We start from the raw sequence: 8,481 nt of genomic DNA on the forward strand, positions 1-8,481 counted from the left end.
GGAAAATAACTCCAACTATCCATATCACTCGTCATTTTGTAAACTTCTATCAGATTGTCCCTCATCCTTTGACAATCAAGTGAAAATGAACCGTTTATCCAATCTCTCCTCGTAGCTAATACCCTTCAAATCTGACAAAACCTGGTAAACTGTTTCTGCACCCTCTCCAAAGAATCCATGTCCTTCTCGTAGTGTGGTGATCAGAACTGCACACAATAATTCAAATGCGGCCTCACTACAGTTGTAATATTACTTGCCAATGTGTATATTCTATGCCCCAACCAATGATGGCAAGCATGTTGTATGCCTTTTTCATCACCTTATCTATTTGTGTTGCCACTCTCAGGGAACTGTGGACCTGTATGCTAGATCTCTCTGCTGTTGCTACTAAGGTTCTGCCATTTACTGTATATTTCCCTCCTGCATTAGATCTTCTAAAATGAATCACCTCGCATCTGTCTGGATTAAACTTCATCTGCCATTTCTCCAACCAAGTCTCCAGCCTCCCTATCTCCTGCTATATCCTTTGGCAATACTCCTCATTTTCCACGGCTCCCCCAATATTTGTGTCATCAGCAAACTTACCAGTCAGAACATGGTATTCTCCTTCAAATCATTTATATAACAAACAACTGGGATCCCAGCATTGTTCCCTGTGGACTACCAGAACTCATCGCAGATCTCTAGTCAGAAATATACCCTTCCACTGCTACCCTCTGAATTCTATGACTAAATTTGAACCTGATGTTTTGGTGTTATTGATGATGTGGAGGTGCTGGTGTTGGACTGGGGTGGACAAAGTCAGAAGTCATATGACACCAGGCTATAGTCCAACAGGTTTATTTGAAATTACAAGCTTTTGGAGCGCAGCTCCTTCATCTTCACCATTAGATATCATCTAACCAGTGAGAGAGCAGGGCATACAAACCCAGAGCTAAAAGACAGAGAGATAAAGGACAGAGAGATCAAAACATCATACAGCTGGTGCATACAGACATACACATATAAATCTATATGATGAATCATTTCATCCTAGATGTTTGTTTATTTGTAGATATATTCTATGTTGTTCAAAACAAATACAATTTGTAGTCACAATCGGTAAATGTGACATCTTATAAATTCCAGCTTTTGGAATAAAACCAGCCTGATTCTAGGTTGAGCCTGAGGCAGATTCTGAACAAAGCTTCACATCTACCATTCAGTGTCTGACCTAAGATGACACCTTTTGTATATTCCTCTCACTGCCCGATTGTCATGTCAGGACAGCAGAGCACTGACGTTGACTTTATTAGCACTTTTGGCTACCTGTAGAGACGTATTCTCACGCCAGTTGCATGATCTTTTGATCTCTCTGTCTAGAAACAGTGGCTGTGTGTGCGCCGCTCTGTCATTGCACCTGAGAAAAGGAGCTGCGGTCCGAAAGCTTTTGTGATTTCAAATAAATCTGCTGGGACTATAACCTGGTGTACCGTGTGATTTCTGACTACTTCAGTGAGATTGGTTGATGGATTAATTTTGAGCAGAACTTCCCTGTTTGACTGGCGCCTGGTGGAATCTTTCTGAAGCCCCTCAGGAGTTCTCCGACAGCTCAGTACCCCCTGAGCACCGCCCCGGGACGCCCCAACCTTCCCCCGGAACAGCCTGTGGCCGAGTCTGTGTGCACTCTGAGCAGTCTTGAGTTTGGGCTGAGAGTTTGTGTCTGTCCCGGGGGGTGGGGGAGGCGCTGTGACCTCCCCTTGTCCCGGCAGGTGAGGGAGGGAGGGAGGAATGCTGCAGTTAGTCAGAGGGTGACGCTGTGCCCTTATCACCAGGTACATACCTGCACCGACACACAGGGAGACCGGGACAGAGACAGAGAAACAAGCTGCAAACCCCAGCACCGACTCTCTGCGGGCTGCGGTCCACCAGGAGGGGCAGACACTGACACAAGTGGGAAGGAGCTGACTGGATCGCCCCAAATATTTAACCAGGACACAGCAGCCGCGCCGGTCATCCACTGGAGGTAAGTGAATGCAGGAATCTGGGGGCTCGGCTGCTCCTCCGGGAAAGGGGCTGGAAAAGTGGTGCTCAGGGATTTGGGGGCAAGGGGGAGGATCGCTCCTGCAGCCGGAATGGGTTGAGTTAAATATTGACCAGTGACAGCCACCGGGGGGGGGGGGGGGGCAAGAGACCAGAGCGACCCAGGGGCCGAGCAAAGGCACCCGCAGGAGGCGCCTTGATCCCGGGGGATAGCCCCTGGTCCCGGGGGGAAATCACATCCTGATCCCGGGGGGTCGCCCCTGATCCCGGGGGATAGCCCCTGGTCCTGGGGCTCCTTTCTAATCCCGGGGAATGGGGGTGATTCCTGGCTGATCCCGGGGGAGAAATCCTGTTGGGTCCCTCTCTGGGGCAGCTCTCCTGGATTTTTCTGAGCCGGGTCAGGTGTTTACGGGATCGGGAATATTTCGGGAAGGGGTGAGTTGGGATAAGCCTCCGCCCGCAGACTCGAGCGCCTTGCCCCCTCCCCTTCCCTCCGAGGGGTCCACTCACTGGGAGGGCAATCGATCGGGAGAGCCATTCACTGGGACAGGAGGCGGTTAGATTGTAGGTCCTTCATGAGGTTTGGGGGGAAGGTACAAGGGTCTTGGGTCGGGGATCACTCACTAGGATAGAAAGATGTTGGTTCGGGGGATATGAGGGGGAAGGTGCCTGCACATTGATGGACCAAGTTAACCATTGTCTGAAGATTTCCATTGGCTCAGAATTCTTGGCAGAAGGTGAATGTTTTCTGAAACTGGCAGAAAGTTTGCATTTTAACTGGACATATTGAATGCAGTATAAGGCTGGGCCTTCTCTCCAGGTTGTGTTGCACACCAAACTGCTCCCTCCCCAACTATGGGTGCTAGCGAGGGGGCTTGATATCCCCATGGTTCCCTGCCAAGGTGAATCCTATCGTATTCTTAACTTGCTCATGGACATTGTTGGAACAATGGGCTGGATATCAAACTTTGACTGGCATCATTCCTTTCCATAATGTGGGATATAAATGAATTAATGTTATTTCTGCAACTATAAATTCTGATACAGAACAGGAATGAGAAAATATACAGCAAAAAGAAAGGATATGTTAGCATGAGACGTGATGACAGAACAATGGTGGATGTGTGGGCAAACAGGAAAACATCTGCACGGATACACAGGAACAAACCCTAATCAAAGAGGTTAAAGTGGCCTCTGGATAGAAATAGATGCTGATAGAAGAAAAGATATGCTTAATCAATAACCTACGGTAGACTGGCGTCAAACACCCTTATGGGAGTCAGAGATAAGAGTTTGTCACGGACAAGACAGGATAAACAGAAGTTGTGGGATCAGTCTTAAGGAAATGAGTGACGTAAGCGAAGCAGAGACAAATAATGGAATGAGACAAAAATACGGGAATTTAAAATGTAAAAATTGCGAGAGTTGATTGGAGTTTGGTGTGTATTTGTCATTGCCTTTCTAGGCATCAGACATTACACCCACCTGCAGATGTACAATGTTTCAGATATTTGGTCTCGGACTGAAATTATTGATGTGAGTGGGCTTTGTTTCTCACAATAACAATGGATAAAACTTAGAATTACTACAGTGTGAAAACAGGCCCTTTGGCCCAACAAGTCCACACTGATCCTCCGAAGAGCAACCCACCCAGACCCATTCCCCTACAATTACCCCTGACTAATCCACCTAACACCATGGGCAATTTAGCATGGCCAATCGTCCTAACCTGCACATCTTTGGACTGTGGGAGGAAACCCACGCAGACACAGGGAGAATGTGCACACTCCACACAGACAGTTGCCTGAGGCGGGAATTGAACCCAGGTACCTGGTGCTGTGAGGCAGCAGTGCTAGCCACCATGCTGCCTTTGGAAGCTTTTGTGTACCGTGAGGGAAATGGGCTTCTCCTGTGCTGAGGGATTCACTGGTGATTCTTATTAACAGATCAGGTGCATCAAGGTATTTCAAAGTCAGTTAATGCTTTGAAATTACACGTATGAAAGGAAGATCCCACAGTTAGCAAATTGAGACCCAGTTCCATTGCAACTAACAACCCTCACCGAAGTGACCAGTTATTTTGGGGGCGTTTCTTGAGAAGTTCTAGTGGGGCAAAAATCCAGAACATTCTGGCTCAGAGTCAAGAACATGACAGTGATGGCTGAGCCCAGTCATATTGCCCTGTTACTGTGCTGGCCCAGATCAGCAAATTCATCACAGATTGGGGTTGAACGTGGAGCTTTTTGGTTTGCATCTTTCAATGCTAGTTTATTGTGAAACTGTCATCATCTCTCTCACTTAGAACTGCATCAGTGACTGCTTCTGTAATACTGATTTTGAAAATTCATTCTCTATTTTAACAGCTCAGATGCTGTGCATCTGTTGATTTTCTGCTCACTCCATATTCTATAGCTTATTGGCAATCTTTATACTCCATGATTTCCTTTGTAGTTTACCGTTTCTCCTCACTGTGTCGTCCACACATTGTCAATATGTTTGTTTGGTATAGTATCCTTTCAGTTTTAGAATCAAGTTGCCACTTCATCCCTTAAGAAGACTCCCTTCCACTCTTTGAATGATCATGGTCGTCTTCCTCTTTTTTTTCTGATTGGTTAAAACTTCTTCCTGGCCCTCTGTCTTTTTAATCAGTGACAAACTATCACTGAGGGATAAATATTCTCTCTGTGAGAAGTTAAGATCTATCCAAGAAATAAAGATCTCTCTCTCTATATATAAGGAGCAAAATCTTTCTCCCTAACAGAGACAAATACTGTCTCTGATGAAGATTTCCTCTCTAAGGGCTGAAGATATCAAGTATGAGCTTCTTTCTCTCCAAGTGTTGAAGATTCCATCTATCGTGCGTGTTAAATTATTCTCTTCCTGTGTCCAGTATGGCGATAGGGAAGACACTGTACCCTTACCTGTGCATCCTGGAATTAAATCTGTGTGATATGCTTCCTCTTTCTGGGAGCTGGAAAGATTCTCCATGCTGTGTGCTTGGGCAGGTTCTATCCTGTCTCCCAATGAGTAGAGTTCAGCTGCTGCTGTCTGCACTTGTTCAGAGAAGGATCATATGAATCATAGAAACATGCACTCTGCTGTTGCAATGGATTAATGGGTTTGGGTAGTACAGATAGGCCTCTCTTCACTATATACAAAAGGACAAAAAGCAATAAGAAGAATATGAGAAATAAAAATAAGTCTGTACTGCCAAAAATATATAATACCTCCACTAGTTCCACTTCTCTGCACTAGGTTTAAATGTTATGACCCTTTAAGTGATCATCCAAGTACTTTTAAAGATTGTGAGGTTTCCTGCCACAATTACTCTCCCAGGCAGTGCATTCGAGACCCCACTACCACCACCTCTGGGCAAAGGAGTTTTTCCTCAAATCCCCTCTAAACTTCCTGACATTCAAAATTATGTCTCCTTGTTGTTCAATTAAGGGGAACAGTGCTTTCTATCCATGCTGTAAATGTCCTTCATAATCTTATACACCTCTATCAGGTCCCCCTTCAACCTTCTTTGCTCCAAAGAAAGCAATCCAAGCATATCCAGCCTCTCCTCAAGGCTCCACCTCAGGCAACATCCCGGTGAATCTCTTCTGCACCTCCTCCAGTGCAATCACATCCTTCCTATAGTGTAGAGACCAGAACTGCTCACTGTATTCCCTACCAAAGACCTGTACAGCTCCACCATAACCTCTCTGCTCTTATAATCAATGCCCCGACTAATAAAGGCAAGTGTGCCATTTCCTTCTTACTACTATACTAAGCAGTCCTGCCACCTTGTGGACAGGTACCTCAAGATCACTTTGTTCCTCTAAGCTTCCTAGTCTCCTGCCATTCATTAAGTACTCCCTTTTATTTAATAATTTGGAGATGTCTGAGTTGGACTAGGGTGTACAAAGTTAACCAGGTTGTAGTCCAACAGGTTTATTTGGAAGCACTAGCTATAGGAATACTGCTCCTTCATCAGGTGGTTGATGATGAAGGAGTCGCGCTCCGAAAGCTAGTGCTTCCAAATAAACCTGTTGGACTATAACCTGGTGTTGTGTGATTTTTAACTTTTATTTAACTTTATTTTGTCCCTTTTTCCAAAGTCCGTCATCTCACATTTATCAGGATTAAATTCCATTTGCCACTGCACTGCCATCTGACCAATCTGTTTATATCCTCCTGTAAATTAATATCTTCCTCCTATCATCCACAAACTTGCTTATCATTCTCTCCCATATCCTGATCTACATTATTTATGAACATCACAAACAACAAGGGAAACAGCACTGATGCCTATGGTATGGGTTCCAGTCACACAAACAGCCTTCTATCATGACCCTCTGTCTCCTGTGACGAAGCCAATTTTGGATCCAACCTGCCAAGTTAACCTGGATCCCATGAGCTTTTAACTTCTTTATCAGTTGTGCATGTGGGACCTTATCAAAGATATTGCTGAACTCCATATAAACTACATCAACTACTCTACTCACATGCAAACATTTGGAGTTGGGAGGTCCTGTTGCGGCTGTACATTGGTTAGGCCACTGTTGGAATATTGCATACGATTATGGTCTCCTTCCTATCGGAAAGATGTTGTGAAACTTGAAAGGGTTCAGAAAAGATTTACAAGGATGTTGCCAGGGTTGGAGGATCTGAGCTATAGGGAGAGGTTGAACAGGTTGGGGCTGTTTTTCCTGGAGCGTCAGAGGCTGAGGTTTATAAAATCATGAGAGACATGTTTAGGATAAATAGACAAAGTCTTTTCCCTGGGGTGAGGGAGTCCAGAACTAGAGGGCATAGATTTAGGGTAAGAGGGAAAAGTTATAAAAGAGACCCAAGGGGCAACTTTTTCACTCAGAGGGTGGTACGTGTACGGAATGAGCTGCCAGAGGAAGTGGTGGAGGCTGGTACAATTGCAACATTTGAAAGGCATTTGGATGGTTATATAAATAGGAAGGGTTTGGAGGGATATGGTCTAGGTGCTGGCAGGTGAAACTAGATTGGGTTGGGATATCTGAGTTGGATGGATGAGTTGGACCAAAGGGTCTGTTTCCATGCTGTGATCTCTATGGCTCTATGACCCTGGATATTGTGAAATCAATGGGCCCTGACAACATGTCAGCAATAGTAATTGTGCTCCAGAACTTGCCGTTCCCCTAGCCAAGCTCCTCCAGTACAGTTACAACACTTGTATCTACCTGACAACGTGGAAAATTTCCCAAGTACGTCTTGTACATGAAAACAAAAGAGCAAATCCAACCCGGCCAATTACTGTCCCATCAGTCTACTCTTGATCATCAGTAAAGTGATGGGAGATATCATCAACAGTGCTGTCAGGCAGCACCTGCTCAGCAATAACCTGCTCAGTGATGCCCAGTTTGGGGTCCACCAGGGCCACTCAGCTCCTGACCTCATTACAGCCTTGGTTCAAACATGGACAAAAGAGCTGAATTCCAGAGGTGAAGTGAGAAGGACAGCCCTTAATATCGAGGCTGCATTGGAGTGGCACGGTGGCTCAGTGGTTAGCACTGCTGCCTCACAGTACCAGGGGCCCGGGTTCGATTCCACCCTCAGATGACTGTCTGTATGGAGTTTGTACATTCTCTCTGTGTCTGCATGGGTTTCCTCCGGGTGCTCCGATTTCCCACAGTCCAAAGATGTCTAGGTCAGGTGGATTGGCCATGCTAAATTGCCGATAGCGTTAGGTGCATTAGTCAGGGGTAAATATAGGGTAGGGTAATGTGTGTGGTATGTTACTCTTCTCGGAGGGTCGGTGTGGACTTGTTGGGCTGAATGGCCTGTTTCCACACTCTGGGGAATTGAATCTAAACTGAGCGTGATATCAAGCCCTAGCCAAACTGGAGTCAGTGGATATCAGGGGGCGAATTCTTTGCTGGTTGGAGACATATCTGGCACATGGGAAGACAGTCATTGTTGTTAGAGGTCAGACAACACATCTCCAGAACAACGCCACAGGAGTTCCTCAGGGTAGTGTCCTCGGCCCAACCGTCTTCAGCTGCTTCATCAATGACCTCCCCTCCATCGTAAGATCAGAAGTGCAGATGTTTCCTGGTGATTGTACAATGTTCAGCACCAATCACAATTCCTCAGATACTGAAGTAGACCATGTTTAAATGCAACAAGATCTGGACCATGTCCACTATCTACAAGGAGAAAGTGAGGACTGCAGATGCTGGAGTACCAGAGTTGAAAAATGTGATGCTGGAAAAACACAGCAGGCCAGGCAGCATCCAAGGAGCAGTAGAATCGATGTTTCGGACATAAGCCCTTCTTCAGGAATGAGGCTGGTGAGGCTGGAATTTGGGGGAGGGGAGCTGGGAATACGATAGGTGGAAGGAGGTGAGGGTGAGGGTGATAGGCCAGAGAAGGGGTGGGGGCGGAGAGGTCGGGAAGAAGATTGCAGGTCAAGAAGGCGGTGCTGAGTCTGAGGGTTAGGACT

The 8,481-nt window shown here is 46.0% G+C and overlaps 1 long non-coding RNA gene across 1 annotated transcript in view; it reads left to right on the forward strand.

Annotated features, from left to right (window-relative positions):
* The first annotated feature begins 1,917 nt into the window (after positions 1-1,917).
* The window catches only part of LOC122561957, a 16,714-nt gene continuing 10,150 nt past the window's right edge, over positions 1,918-8,481 (forward strand). The window contains exon 1 of the long non-coding RNA XR_006315173.1: positions 1,918-2,005. This is a non-coding gene — a long non-coding RNA (uncharacterized LOC122561957). The remainder of the gene's footprint in view (positions 2,006-8,481) is intronic.

Source organism: Chiloscyllium plagiosum, chromosome 24 (genome assembly GCF_004010195.1).
Source record: "Chiloscyllium plagiosum isolate BGI_BamShark_2017 chromosome 24, ASM401019v2, whole genome shotgun sequence".
NCBI lineage: Eukaryota > Metazoa > Chordata > Chondrichthyes > Orectolobiformes > Hemiscylliidae > Chiloscyllium > Chiloscyllium plagiosum.